At 48.0% G+C, this 14597-nt stretch overlaps 1 protein-coding gene across 3 annotated transcripts in view; it reads left to right on the top strand.

The window, feature by feature from the left end:
* Nucleotides 1-14597, top strand: part of ATG7 (autophagy related 7) — a 206095-nt gene that overhangs the window by 189031 nt on the left and 2467 nt on the right. The gene's annotated exons all lie outside the window — the stretch shown is intronic.

Here is a 14597-nt window from a genome sequence, read left to right on the forward strand (position 1 = left end):
CGTTAGTTTTATACACTTAGCTTTTACATATATGTCCACAATTCATTTCAAGTTAATTTCTGTGTATGGTTTTAAGATAAGGGTGAGGTTCATTTTTCCCCCTCTGTGGTTATCTAACTGTTCCAGCACTATTTGTTGAAAAGACTCTCCCCACTGAATTACCTTGGCATCTTTGTTGAAAGTCAGTTGACAGTATGTGTAGATCTGTTTCTGCCTATTTTCTCTTTTCTCTCCTTATCTCATTGCCACACTGTCTGGTTCCTGTAGCTTTATACAAGGTCCAGGCTCGCATCTGTCTCATCTCAGGATCTTTGCTGTCAGGCCCAGAGGCAGGGCTGTCGGGAAAGTGCCCGCCTCGGATTGAAGCATGGCCCTCACCTGATATTTGCATTATTTAAAGTTTTAAAATTATCTCTTCCTACCAAGGAAGGCCTGTGTATGTTGTTGCCCTTTACGTACCTCACTCTGGAGCTCTCAGGTCTTTTCCCCTTCCCTTCCCCTCTCCAGCGCTGACCCCAAAAGCCCTATGAGGTAGAGGATAAAAATGCAGTGTCCCCCTTTTTAAAGAGTGCACTTTTCAGAAAGTTTTCTAAAGAACTGAAAAGAAGAACAACATAATGGAAACCATTTCGCAGCCTCCAGCATGGCCATTTATCTCAATAATCATTTCATTTAAAATGTGGGCCAAACATATAAATCATATCTTGAAAGAAAGTATGTTGGTGCCACAGAAATTGCCCTGTATTCTTACCACCTAATTTGAAAAATGTGTTTTGAAGCTTGGAAGAAGGCAAATGAGCCTGGGCCCAGCCGTCCTCCTCCCAGCCGTCCCTTTCTTTCATTCCTCCGTTTGGCCCCCAAAATAAAATCCTTGCTGCTCCCCAAACTAAGCCGGAAGCCGAAGTACATGAGAGACACCATGTTGTTAAGTCATTCTCTGCTGTGACTGCTGCTATTTTGAGCCGCTCACCTTTGCATGTCATTAGGTAACGAGGGGCTGAAAGCCAAAAACACAGGCTGCTCCTCACCTGTCCGTGGAGTGACCCCTCTCAGAGCACTGGCCCCTCTCAGAGCACTGGCCCCTCTCAGAGCACTGGCCCCTCAGAGCACTGGCCCCCCTCAGAGCACTGGCCCCCCTCAGAGCACTGGCCCCTCTCAGAGCACTGGCCCCTCTCAGAGCACTGGCCCCTCAGAGCACTGGCCCCTCTCAGAGCACTGGCCCCTCTCAGAGCACTGACCCCTCTCAGAGCACTGGCCCCTCAGAGCACTGGCCCCCCTCAGAGCACTGGCCCCCCTCAGAGCACTGGCCCCTCTCAGAGCACTGGCCCCTCAGAGCACTGGCCCTTCTCAGAGCACTGGCCCCTCTCAGAGCACTGACCCTCTCAGAGCACTGGCCCCTCTCAGAGCACTGGCCCCTCTCAGAGCACTGACCCTCTCAGAGCACTGACCCTCTCAGAGCACTGGCCCCTCAGAGCACTGGCCCCTCTCGGAGCACTGGCCCCTCTCAGAGCACTGACCCTCTCAGAGCACTGGCCCCTCTCAGAGCACTGACCCCTCTCAGAGCACTGGCCCCTCTCAGAGCACTGGCCCCTCTCAGAGCACTGGCCCCTCAGAGCACTGGCCCTTCTCAGAGCACTGGCCCCTCTCAGAGCACTGACCCTCTCAGAGCACTGGCCCCTCTCAGAGCACTGGCCCCTCTCAGAGCACTGACCCTCTCAGAGCACTGGCCCCTCTCAGAGCACTGGCCCCTCTCAGAGCACTGGCCCCTCTCAGAGCACTGGCCCCTCTCGGAGCACTGGCCCCTCTCGGAGCACTGGCCCCTCTCAGAGCACTGACCCTCTCAGAGCACTGGCCCCTCTCAGAGCACTGGCCCCTCTCGGAGCACTGGCCCCTCTCAGAGCAGGCCACCTTGTCTTTGGACCATTAACACCAGTTGGAGCTCTTAGATGTTGGTGCTCTTTTAGGACATGGCCAGAGGGAGGGTGCTAAACACAGCAGAGCCCTGAGGCCCATTTTCCAGACTAATCAAACGGAGACGTTGGGCTGGGAATCCAGGGTCTCCCATTCAGGCCTCCCTGAGGAGTCCGTGGTTAAAATGGCAGCGTTTCCCTATAGCAGATTTCTTATTTTGCTTCCCAGAACTTTCTGGGAGGGAAAAACAAAAGAAACCAACAGGTACTGAGTCCCTGTGCACTGTGGCCGGCAGAGTGCTTCCTGTAGCCCATGGTCCCTCCCCAAGGGCCCTGGGGGCCCCTGTATCCCCACTCTTTACATTGCTTTTTTTCTTTCTTTTCATGATCATGAAAGCCCTATGAGAGCATCTAAGGTAAAGAAAGTGTAGACCTATAATTCCATCACTCGGAGGTTCCGGTTTACTTTTTACTTATGGTCTTATTTTTAAAAAACATTCATATATGTGACTGAGGTCAGACTGATCATAATTTTATTTCCTCTTTGCATTTAGCAATTTCTGATCATTTTCTCACATCATTAGATCTTGCTTGAAAACATGCTCAATGCATGCTTAGTACTCATCCTCTGCAGGGTCCATCTCTCCCACCATCTCCCTGGTGGTGGGGACAGGGACCCCAGCCCCGTCAGCAGGCTCTCATTTCTGGCTCAGGGCTCGAACCCCCTGTCCCCATGGACAGACTTTCTCCCACCTCCTGTGTCCATCCGCAGGCTGTGGGCTCAATCCCCATGAAGGGGGCGTGCAGGAGGCAGCCAGTCACTTATTCTCTCTCATCATTGATGTTTCTCTTTCTCTCCCTTCACCTTCTTTTCGGAAATCACTATATATATATATATATATATTTTTTTTTTTTTTTTTTAAAGAGACTGCCTGGGCGCCCCCTTCCAGGACATCCTGTCCCTGTATCTTTGTATTTCGAGCATTAGCTGAGTTCTTGTGCCTGAACTGTCCTTTCTCTGGATCTAGGTTCAGAAGCAGGAGGCTGTTTTATTCAGACCTCCCTCTTTATCAGTTGCATCAAGAACATCTTTGAAGGGGAAGCAGGGAGAATTGGGGGCAGAGGCCTCCTGAAGTGGGTGTGCAAACCGCATGTCCGCATAGGCCCTGACCTTGCCTCCCCACCCCTCAGTGGGCCTTTGATCAGCTGTGCAGGCTGAAGGCAGACAGGGGCATCCACCACAGGGGCAGAAGCCCTCCATCCTGCCAGCAACATAAAGCGTCTCCTTTCTCCTTTTTCTCCCCTCACCACTGGCAGTCCAGTGTGCTCTGTGTGCTCATTGTTTGCATCTTACCAGCTGCCTCAGCCCCCACTGTTTCTTTCTAATCAAATGTTCACCTTGTTCGGAGACCCCTGCAGCAGTGGGGTCATGGGAAAGGGCATGCAGGGCCCCTGAGTGGCCATTGGGTGGGGGTGGGACTGGGAAAGGCTGATAAGTGCTCCCCCAGAAGACTCTAGAGCTGGAAGTTGCCCCAGAAGCAGAGGCCAGGCTAGAGGAGGTGGTGAGTGTTTGGGTACAAGGGCAGACAGCAGGTGGGTGTGTTCCAAAGGGGAGGCACCAAAGTGGTAGTGTAGACAAAAGGGGAGCGCGGAAGGGGGAGGAAGGAATCCTTTCATCTTCACTGGAGGAGGGGGAACAGCCGTGAACACAATGGGAGCCAGAGTCCCGGCTGCTGGGCGAACAGCAACACACTCCATGTCCCCGGGGGCCTGGGTTGTCGGCCCCAGCGGAGCCCTTACACTGCTCAGCCTTCCTTGTGCGGACTCTGTGCCTCCTGCTTTCCCCTCTGGGCATCCTCTGTCCACAACAGCACCCTTGGCCCTGGGACAGAAGCATCTTGAAGCTTTTGGACCCCATGGATACTGAGCACTGTGTTACTGTCCCTCTGGGTTCCGGACTTCCCGTCAGAGGGCAGGGCTATTCCCAAGTTGTTTCAGGTGCCCATGGTGGGACAGGAGCTCCAGGCAGGAATCTGGGAACTGGGAAGTCAGAACCTGGGTCTTTATCCAGCGGCATCTCCCGTGCCCCTCTCTATCGCCGGCTCATGGTGCAGGGTAGTCCCGAGTCCAGCATAGTGACAGGTCAGCTTGCAAGGCCACCATCTAGACAGATCCCAAGCTGCTAAATAGAGAGCATCCTTTCTGACTAGCACCAAACCTGCCCTGGAGCATCTTGGGGTCAAGAAGCAAAAATTATCTACCACTCTGCATTCTGTGACCTGACTGATGGTAGGGCCCAGGAATGAGAATAAGGCATCATGGTCTGGGGCGAAGGCCAGCTGCCCCCTTATCCCATAGACTCCCACCAGGAGAGCCATCCCCCGCCACAGTGTCCTTCTGGGCCTTGGAGGCCAAGGGTGTGACTTGCCAGCGGCCCCAGAAACCAGCTGTACGGAGGGACCTTTCTTTACTGTTTGAGTCTCAGGTGTTACGTTCACACCAAAAATTCCCCTTTTTCTCTACTGTGGAATCATGTCCAAAGCAGGTGGTTCTGAGTCACTATTCATTCGGAAGTTATGTATTGGGTCCTGGCTGGGTGGCTCAGTTGCTTGGAGCATCGTCCCATATACCAAAAGGTTGCAGGTTTGATTCCTGGTCAGGGCATACACCTAGGTTGTGGGTTCGAGCCCCAGTCAGAGCACATATAGGTACAGGAGGCAACCAATCGATACTTCTCATATTGATGTTTCTTCTCTCTCTCTCTCTCTCTCTCTCTCTCAATAAAATAACATATTCTTGAGAGAAGATTAGAAAGGAAAATAGCTATGACCCAGGTCCTGCCCTCCAGTGGCTCATGGTCCCCTGGGGAGTCAGGCAGATGCGTATGAAATGTGGTGACAAATTACAGTAGGTTCTCTGGAGGAACCAAATGGGTTGAGGCAGAGAATGTGGCTGTTTTAGATGGTGATCTGTTGTGGTGCAGAGTGCTGGGGAGGGTCTCCCCGTGCCAAAGGCAGTGTGCGGAGCCTGAGGAAGGGGAGAGCCTGTGGCCGTGGACAGCTGGAAGCTGTGAGCGGGAGTTGTGAGCGGGCAGCATGGAGAGGTCGTGGGGACTGGTATGGATTGCCCCCTCGCTGTTGGCAGGGGAAGCATAGAAGGCTCTGACACCAGCACGGCGCTGTGGGATTGTCTTCTGAGAAAGCCAGTGTGATGTGAGTGCAGTGTGGGAGGGAACCAGAGGGCTGGGGAGCAGCCAGGGCCAGTGACACCAGAGGACAGATCCTGTTCCCTCGGAGCCTGCAAGGTGCCTCTGGAAACCGCCCTTCCTCCTGGGGTCCCAGCGGGGCCTCCACCCAGCAGAGAGATGGTGCCTGTAAGGACCCAGCAAGGAGGTAGGGGGAGCAGGAGAAGTCTAGCTATTTCCATTTTTTTAATTAAATTCAGAAATGCCAAAACCGGGTTTCAGAAACTGGTAATTTGAAATGTTTACATTTAACAAATGAACACTTTTAACACACACACACACACACACACACACAAATATAATTGTGCCATTCACAGGATAATTACAGTGTTTATGAAATAAAAGCCTTAGTCCATGGCGTGCTCCAGGCGGTGTGGTCCAGAAATGGGACACAGTTTGAAATTGGATGACAGACGGCTCTGCTCCAGGGAGTCTGACTCCTTTGCAGAGGGGAAAGTGAAGCCGGAGCCCGTTCAGGGGTGCGGGCTGGCCACACGTCCTCCCCGGCCTGGTGAGGAGCTCCGATGGTTAGAAAGTCCTCCTGCCAGTCACCGCTGCCACCGGGGTTGGTTCAGGCCCTGACCATGGAGTCAGTCCCCAGCTGGCCCAGAGCAGCGAGGCCTCCTGCCGGTCTGAGCCCGCAGCCCACGCCTCCAGCAGGCACGCAGGGCCAGCCACCGAGCGGGGTCAGAGGCCACAGGTGGGAGCCCAGGCGCTGGGACAGGACAGAGGCTGGTCTGGTCTTCCACCGGGGTCTGCCCGGGGCCCCTCATGGGTGTCAGCAGCACAGTGTCAGTCCAGGAAGCAGACTTCAGGCTGTCCTTCACTGTTTTCTTAAGAAGGAATGATGTTTAACAAGAAGGAAGTGGTGAGATAAAGTGGAAAAAGCCTCTCCTCTGCCCCTTACCAGCTCTTTAAGGTCTCAACAGTTTCGTCATTTCCTCTGAGCCTGAGTGGCCTGCTTTTCACACGGGGCAGTCACAGCAGGGTCCTCAGGCTGCGGCGAGGGCTGCATGCGGGCAGGTGTTTGCCGAGGAACATTCCATCGTGTGGACAGACTGTACTTCCCACTAACCTGTCGGTGGGCATTTGGGTGGTTCCCGTGTTTTGACGGAAGAATTATGCTGTGAAAATTCATGTGCAAGTTCTTATGTGGATGTAGGTTTTCATTTCTCTGGGGAATACACGCACCCAGGAGTGGAATTGCTGGGCCATATGGTAACTCTGTGTCTAACTTTCTGATGAACTTCCATATGTTTTCAAAGTGGCTGCACCATTTTACATTTCCAAGAGCAATGTATACAGGTTCCAGTTTCTCCAGATTATCATCAACATTTACTGTATGAATTTTGTATTACAACCTTCAAAATGGTGCAAAGTGCTATCTCCTTGTGGTTTTGATGTGCATGTTCCTGGTGCCTAATGATGTTCAAGTATCCATGTCTGTGTCTTTGTGCTTCTTAGTCATTTATGTGTCTTTTGTGAGAAATGTCTATTAGCTTCTCTGCCCATTTTTTAAAAAATATATTTAATTGATTTTTTACAGAGAGGAAGGGAGAGAGATAGAGAGCTAGAAACGTCGATGAGAGAGAAACATCGATCAGCTGCCTCTTGCACACCCGCTAATGGGGATGTGCCCGCAACCAAGGTACATGCCCCTGACCGGAATCGAACCTTGGGCCCTTCAGTCCGCAGACCGACGCTCTACCACTGAGCCAAACCGGTTTCGGCTCTCCGCCCATTTTTAAGTGGGTTATTTGCTTTTAATTATTGACTTGTGAATGGTCTAAGTACAAATCTCTTATCAGATATGATTGGCAAATATTTTCTCTCAGAATGGTATTATCAGTTTAATATTGTTCTTAAAGCTGTCCTTAAAAAAACAAAAACACAAAGTTTTGTATTTTTATGAAGTCTAATTATTTTGTTGCTGTGCTTTGGGTTATTTTTCTTGATTTAATTTTTAAATATGTGAAACACTTCCTTGATTCTAAAGTTAAAAGGTATGCTCAGATAGTCTCATGCCCTTCCCACCCACTCCCTATATGTAGTCATTCCTGCATTTATTTGTGCAAAAGTTAAAGAATTTTAAAATATTCTTATTTTCTCTTCTCACACAACACATGCATTTTTCTTTCTTTCCTAAGTAAATGCTGGAAACTTATCAGTTCACTGAGCTCTTTCCCACTGTTTTAGGGCCGCAGTGGTCCATGGATGTGCAGTGAATGGTTTAATTAGCTGGTTCCGACATGCGCTGTTTCCAGTCTTTTCCCATAACAAGTCATGAAGCAACGGTGTCCTCATGTATTTGTGGAGGTTTATCTTTAGACAGACTCCTGACAGTGAGTTTGCTGGGTTAACAGTTAAGACATACACTGAGTGGCCAGATTATTATGATCTCTGAACACATAATTGACCACTCTGTGTATATCCTATATAATAAAAGGCTAATATGTAAATTGTCCCCTTGCCCAGGAATGGCTGGCCAACCACCCATGTCCGACCAGCAGGCAGGCTGGCCAACCACCCATGTCCCCTCCCCCTGGCCAGGCTGGCCGGACCCCACCCATGCATGAATTCATGCACCGGGCCTCTAATATATATATTTTGGAGAGGACGTGGGCGTTTGGCCAGCCTGCCTGCTGGTAGAATATAAATACACTAGAGGCCCAGTGCACAAAATTCGTGTGGAGGAGGAAGGGTGTCCCTCAGCCCAGCCTCTCCAATCTGGGATCACATTTAAACGGGCAGTTGGGCATCCCTCTCACAATCCAGGACTGCTGGCTCCCAACTGCTCACCTGCCTGCTTTTCTGATTGCCCCTAACCACTTCTGCCTGCCAGCCTGATCACACCCTAACTACTCCCCTGCCATTGTTACTGGTCTTTCTCTTCTTGACTTGTTGGAGCTATTTGTATATTAGGGAGATTATTAGCCTTGTACGGATGCTACAATGTTTTCTCCCAGTGAGTCTGTCTTTTTAGCTTTGCTATTAGACATGCACTGCATGTAAGAAAGGTTAACACAGGGAACGATTTGGAGGTCTGGAACGAATTAATTCAATTTACATTATTTCTAATGGGCGAAAAATGATTCAGTTTTTTAACAAATCACTTCTCGAACGGCCTTCCAGAGCAAATTAAGTTCCAGAACCAAGGTTCCACTGTAAATGGATCCGTACAGCATTTTGTCTTTTGTGGTGGGCCTCTCTGACTCAGCATAAGGCTTCTGAGATGAGTATATGTGGCTGCATCCATTAGTGGTTTGTTCCTTTGATGGTGAGTAGTATCCACTGCATGGATATCCCACAATTTTCTTCCTGTTGATGGACATTTAGGTCTTCTAGTTTGTGCCTATCATGAATAAAGCTGCTGTGACCATTCTTGCACAAGTCATCTTGCGGATATAGGTGTTTTCCCTTCTTTGGTGTAAATAGGAATGAAAAGGCTGGGTCGTATGGTAACTTACGTTTAACTTCCTGAGTCATCACGCCTTTCTCCCCAGGGGTTATGAAGTTAGCATTCCCACTAACGCAGTGTGTGAGTTCCCAGGCTTTTTCATTTTGGCCATTCTAGAAGGTGGCGTGTGCTGTCTCTGTTGATTTAGATTTGTATTCCATCCCTTCCCCCCAGGACAAAGGATGCTGAACATATTTTCAGGTTCTTATTGGCCACTGTAGTTCCTCTTTTGTGAAGTGTCTGTTCAGACGTTTTGCCCATTAAGAAAAAAAAAATCAGATTGTCTCTTTTGTTAAGCTACTGGTGTCCTGGTGCACAGATTTGTGCACACTGAAAGGAAATTAATTAGAAGAAATACTTTAATATCACTATTCGCATCTTGCTAATGAAAAGAAAATAGGATTCTACCAAGTCTCCCATCTACCTACTCCAGGATTTCTGTGAGGATCAAGTAAGATGAGGCACAGGAAAATGCTTCACAAACACTTGGTTAAAATGTGAAATGTTTTCACCTGGCTATAATGCCAGTCATGTTCCTGGGCTGAAGAAACTCCAAGGAGGCTAGTCGCTAGGGAGAGCAAGCGGGTGTTGCTATGTGATGTCAGTACTCAGCACGCCCACACGGACCGGGGCGGGGCTGGGCTGGGGACGGCATTTTGCGCCATAGGATCTGTTGGCTGCCATTTGGTGGGGTGTTGCTCCAGGGCAATGGTGGGGCTTTTCCCCCACTTGGGGGAAGTCAAGTGTTGATTGGTTGGCACCAGGTCCATGGTACCATCTATTTTTAAATGGCCAGTGCCTGTCACGGCAGCTCCTGCGTTGAGTGTCTGCCCCCTGGTGGTCAGTGTGTGTCATAGCTACTGTTGGATGGAAGGACACTTGGCCTTTTATATATTAAACTAAATTTTTTCACATATTTTGGATAAAAATTCTCTTTATATACAGTATGGATATTTTCTCCTAGTTTGTGGTTTGATTTTTCATTTTCACAGTGGTGTCTTTCAGAGACCAGAAGTTTTGATTTTCGTGACGTTCCGGTCAAATTTTCTGGTATTTTTGTGTGTGTCCTAAGGAATTTTAACGTCTTATTCTGATTAAGGTTGAACATCCTTTCTTAAGTTTAAGGGCCATCTGCCTATATTTTTCTTCTGTGAACTGTTGATGTCTTTGGCCTGCTTTTAAAAAAATCAGTTTATTGGTCTTCCTGTTACTGATTTTTAAGAGCTATTTGTATGTTAGGGACATTAGCCTTTTATGGTATATTACAGTGTTTCCTCCCAGTGAGTTTCTCTTTGCTTTGCTTATAGTGTTTTCTTCATGCAAAATTGCACATGTATATTTTCACACAGTCCAATATATCTGGTTTTTTTGCTTTTAGGTTATGTGCTTCCCACTCCTAGACTATAAAGGAATTCACCTATGTGTTGCATCTATTATTTGTATGATTTTACTTTTTATATTTAGATCAGGGTTCCATTTGAAGTTTGTTCTGATGTTCAGTGTAAGCATAGAATAAGTTTTATCATTCTGCAAATAATATTTTCTTATCCCCATATCATCTATTAAAAAGTCAATTTTTTCTAATGATTTGAGGTCACATTCCCCAGACCTTTATCATTAAAATATTAAATTTCTATAATGTAGATGGACATTGTATTTTGTTCTGTTTCTGGGGTTATTTTGTTCCATTGGCCCAAATATCTGCTCATGCTGGCACCACCCTCTTAATTACAGACTTCATGACATAAAACATATGGTAGGGAACCTCTCCATTGCTCTTTTCAAAGGTTTTCCTAGATAGTCTTGCTTATTTTTTCTCACATAAACTTTAGAACCAGCTTGTCTAGTTCCAGAAAAGATACTTGATTTTTTGAAATTGAGTTTGTATTAAATTTAGATTGATGTTGAGTCTTCCTATGCATCAACAGGGGGTAGTTTTTTGTTCACTTTTCATAATCTTGTGAGGCTGTTATAAAGGGATTCACCTATGCGACTGTTTTTGAAGAGTTGGTTTTTGTTTTTGTTTTGCTTTTTCATATATATGCTGTATATTTCATATTATATCTATTCCCTAGTAGTTTTTTTTTCATGGTTCTTATAGTGAATGGCTTCTCCTCTTTCATTACATTTCTATAATTTGTGGTTAATTCATTAAGACGACACTCACTGGGTGCTTACTCCGCCAGGTGCTAGGTGGATTTAGTAGGGAGCAGACAGAACTCAGTCCCCACCTTTTACTCCCTCAACTTTATTGAGGAATAACTGATAAAAATTATGATTTAATATACATATACATTATGAAATGATTATCTACATTGTGAAATGATTCTCACAGTCAAGTTAACACACCCCTCACCTCACTTTTTAAGAAATTTTTAAGCATAGTTGACATAAAATATTGTATTAGTTATATTGACTTGAGGTGTATAATATAGTAATTTTACATTTCTGTATTACTAATTCTAGTAATCACCTGTATTACTAATTCTAGTAATCACCTGCCACAATAAATATTTATCACAATATCACTGACTATAATCCCTGACACCCTTTCCTTTTGTTTCTACAAGTCTGTATGTTTCTTTTTACAAGTGAAACCCTATAGTATTTGTCCTCCTCCTGACTTATTTCACTTAGTATAATAACCTTTAGGTCCATCCATGTTGCCGCAAATGACAAGACTCCGTTCCTTTTTTATTGCTGTGTATTATTCACACACACACACACACACACACACACACACACACACGACCTGACGCATGGAAATCCGTGCAAGAGCAGGCATTCCCTCTCCCAGCTGCCAGCACCAGCTTCCCTCGCAGCCCGGGCTCTATCCAGAAGGACAACCGGTCTAATTAGCATATTATGCTTTTATTATTATAATCACATCTGTGTGTTTTTAATCCAGGCTCTGGCCCTGTTTTATTTTTATTGATTTTAGAAGAGGAAGAGAGAGAGAAACCTCAATGAAAGAAAGGATCTTTCCAAAAATCGGGACTTTTTAAAAACGCAGCAGGACACGGGACAAATTGTTAAAAATCAGGACGTCTGGTCACCTTAAGTTAGGCGTCAGCAGTCCTGAATTGTGAGAGGGATGTCCAACTGCCATTTTAGACCCGATCCCTCCAGGATTGGGCCTAAACAGGCAGCCGGACACCCCTCGAGGGATCCCAGAGTGGAGAGGGTGCAGGCAGGGCTAAAGGACATCCCCTCTTTCCCCACACGGATTTCGTGCACTGGGCCTCTAGTTGTAAATAATGCTGCAGTGAACACAGGGATGCATATGTCTTTCCAAATTAGTGTTTATTTTCTTTGGATTAATACTCACAAGTGGGATTGCTGGGTCATCTGATAGACGTATTTTTAGTTTTCTGAGGACTCTACATATTGTTTTCCATAATGACCACACCAATTTTCAATATCCACATTCATGCCAGTACATTATTTGTTGATTTTTTGGTAATAGCTTTTCTGTCATGTGTGACGTGGTGTATCTCATGGTTTTGATTTGCATTTTCCTGATGATTAGTAATATTGAGCATCTTTTCATGTCTTTTGGTCATCTATGTTTTCTTTGGAGAAATGTTTTTTTCATGTCCGCTGCCCATATTTTTACCAGGTTGTTGTTGTTACATGAGTTTCTTAAGGGGTTAATAACTAAAATATATTATCAGTTATATATTTTCCCATTCAGTAGGATATCTACCTAGTTACTTTGGTATGTGTATGGTAGGAACACTAAGATCTACTCTCTTAGCAAATGTGAAGTATACAATACAGTGTTAACTGTAATCCCCATGCTGTACATTAATTTCCACAACTAATCCCTTTTGTAACTGAAAATTTGTGCCCTTGGACCAACATCTCCCCACTCCCAGCAACCCCACTCACCTACTGTCTGGTTCTGAGTTCGGTTCTTTTAGATTTCTTAAGTGAGTGAGATCATACAGTATTTGTCAAGGCTAAAGTTTCTGGAAACTTAAAATCAAGGCTGCTACTGCCTTCTGAGCCCAGCCCTTAGGAAAAGGATTGGCTGCCCTAGTGGTGAAACCCATTGTGGGCCCAGGGATCTCATTCTGCAAAATACCAGAGCAGTTTATGTAAAAATCCACCTTCCACCCCTTCTGTAAAGTCCCACCCCTACACAGCCTGGCCTCCCAGAGGCAGGGCTGGGTGCCAAGGACCCTTCTTCACAGCCGCAATCCAATAAAATGAACGGCAACTCCTGCTTTCCCATGCAGCCCTGCCCTGGGTCCCCAGATCCTGTGAGTAACCTCACCTGCCCATCTGCAGAGGGCATTGCTCATTGATATGGACTCTGCCCATCCCTGCCTGGTGGCTTCCCAGGAGGCTGGGCAAGAGGTCACAGAAGGTCAAGGCCCCTCCTCCATGCAGCCTGTTGCAGTCCTGCAGGCAGTCCAGGCAGCCCTTTTTGTTCACATAACCTTTTCCCACACACCTATGCCCCCAGCTCCACACTTACTTGCTGTCTGATCCTAGCAAGGTGCCTTACCTCTCTTCAGCTGGTTTCCATCTGCACCTCACAGGCTGTTGTGAGGAGTGGAGGAAGGACTATTGCAACCCGTCTGCATAGCTTGTGGCACAGGGAGAGGCTCCACAATCGTGTGTTTATTGAATGACACAGTGAAAGAATGAATTCCCCTGGTGAACCCTGTGGTGGCAAGTTTGCCTGCTAAGATGGTCAGACCTATAGGATCATCAAGTCCAGGAGCTCCTAAGTGCAACACCCCGCCTCCTACCACTGAGTCCCTTCCCAGGAGGCAGGCCCAAGAGTGTTGAAGCCATACTGAGGACGAGCTGGGCCCCAGACCCAGCTCCTCCACATCCCAACCCTGCTCCTGCAGGCATCTGGAAGTTGGCATTGCAGCCTCATCCCAGTGTCCTTGGACAGTAAGACACGTGTAAAGACAGGGGATGTGAGAGGCACATTGACTAGCTCTCAGCCAGGCTGCTGGATCCTCCAGAGAGGAAATTTCCTTCTCTATTTACTTTCCACATCCTTGCCTTTGAAAGCCAAGCTGGTGTTGATATTTACCTTGGCCGGGCCTCCCCGTCTCCCTGGGCCGGCCTCATGTAAACACGATGTTCCTTCTCTTGGTTCAGCTAGCGTTGAGGTGGCCTTTTGCAACCAGTTCTAGGAATTCTGAAAGTCTGAAGGCGTAAGTTCAGGGACCAGCCCCCCAGGGAGTCCAGGCTACGAGGAGCCCAGGGACCTCTGTGCTGGCCAGTGGGCCAGGCCTTCCCCCACCTTTTCTCATTTCTTTGGGGATCCTATTTTCCCCATGTTCACGTCTCGCCCCACCCCGGGTCAGACTCAGACTCTCCAAGGACACACACTGAGGGACAGGCAGGATCTGGCTGTTTCCACTGTCCTGCCCCAAGCGCCCCTGGGGAAAAGGCTGACTCTTAGGGAGCAGCCAGTTCTTGAGCGTTTGTCTGGGCCTGTGGTTTTCAGTCCAGTTGGCACCTGGACCACAGGGTGGGGGCCTGCAGAGGTGGGCAGTGTGTGCACAGGCAGTCTGGGCCCCATTCAGTGAGGGCACAGCCTGAATCCTCCCCTCCGGGAGCTCACCCTCCAGAGCGCAGTGGACAGGAAGAAGGCAGCCACTGAGGAGACAGGATGACCTGGCTTATGGTCAGGAGCGGGTGGGGCCGGCCTGGGCAGAGATGGCAGCTCTGCAGGAGATGCTGAGGGGGCGTTTGCACTCCCCGGGGCCAGATCCCAGCTGGCTCTTCCCCACAACTCGGCCACTGGTTCAGTTACCAGAGATCTCTTAGGCAACTGACTTCACTTCTCTGAGACGTGGTTTCGTTATAAAGAAATGGGGGTGTCGATCTCTGAGTGACGCCGGAGGTGAGGCACTCGGCATGTCACCTGCAAGTGGGAGCCACTGTCCCTCCTGCTTGTCAGCTGACACAACTGCACAGCTCTGAGCACCTGAACACTCTGCTGACCATCTCCCCT

The sequence above is a fragment of the Pipistrellus hanaki genome, assembly GCF_964339955.1.
Source record: "Pipistrellus hanaki genome assembly, chromosome: 13".
NCBI classification, from domain to species: Eukaryota; Metazoa; Chordata; class Mammalia; order Chiroptera; family Vespertilionidae; genus Pipistrellus; species Pipistrellus hanaki.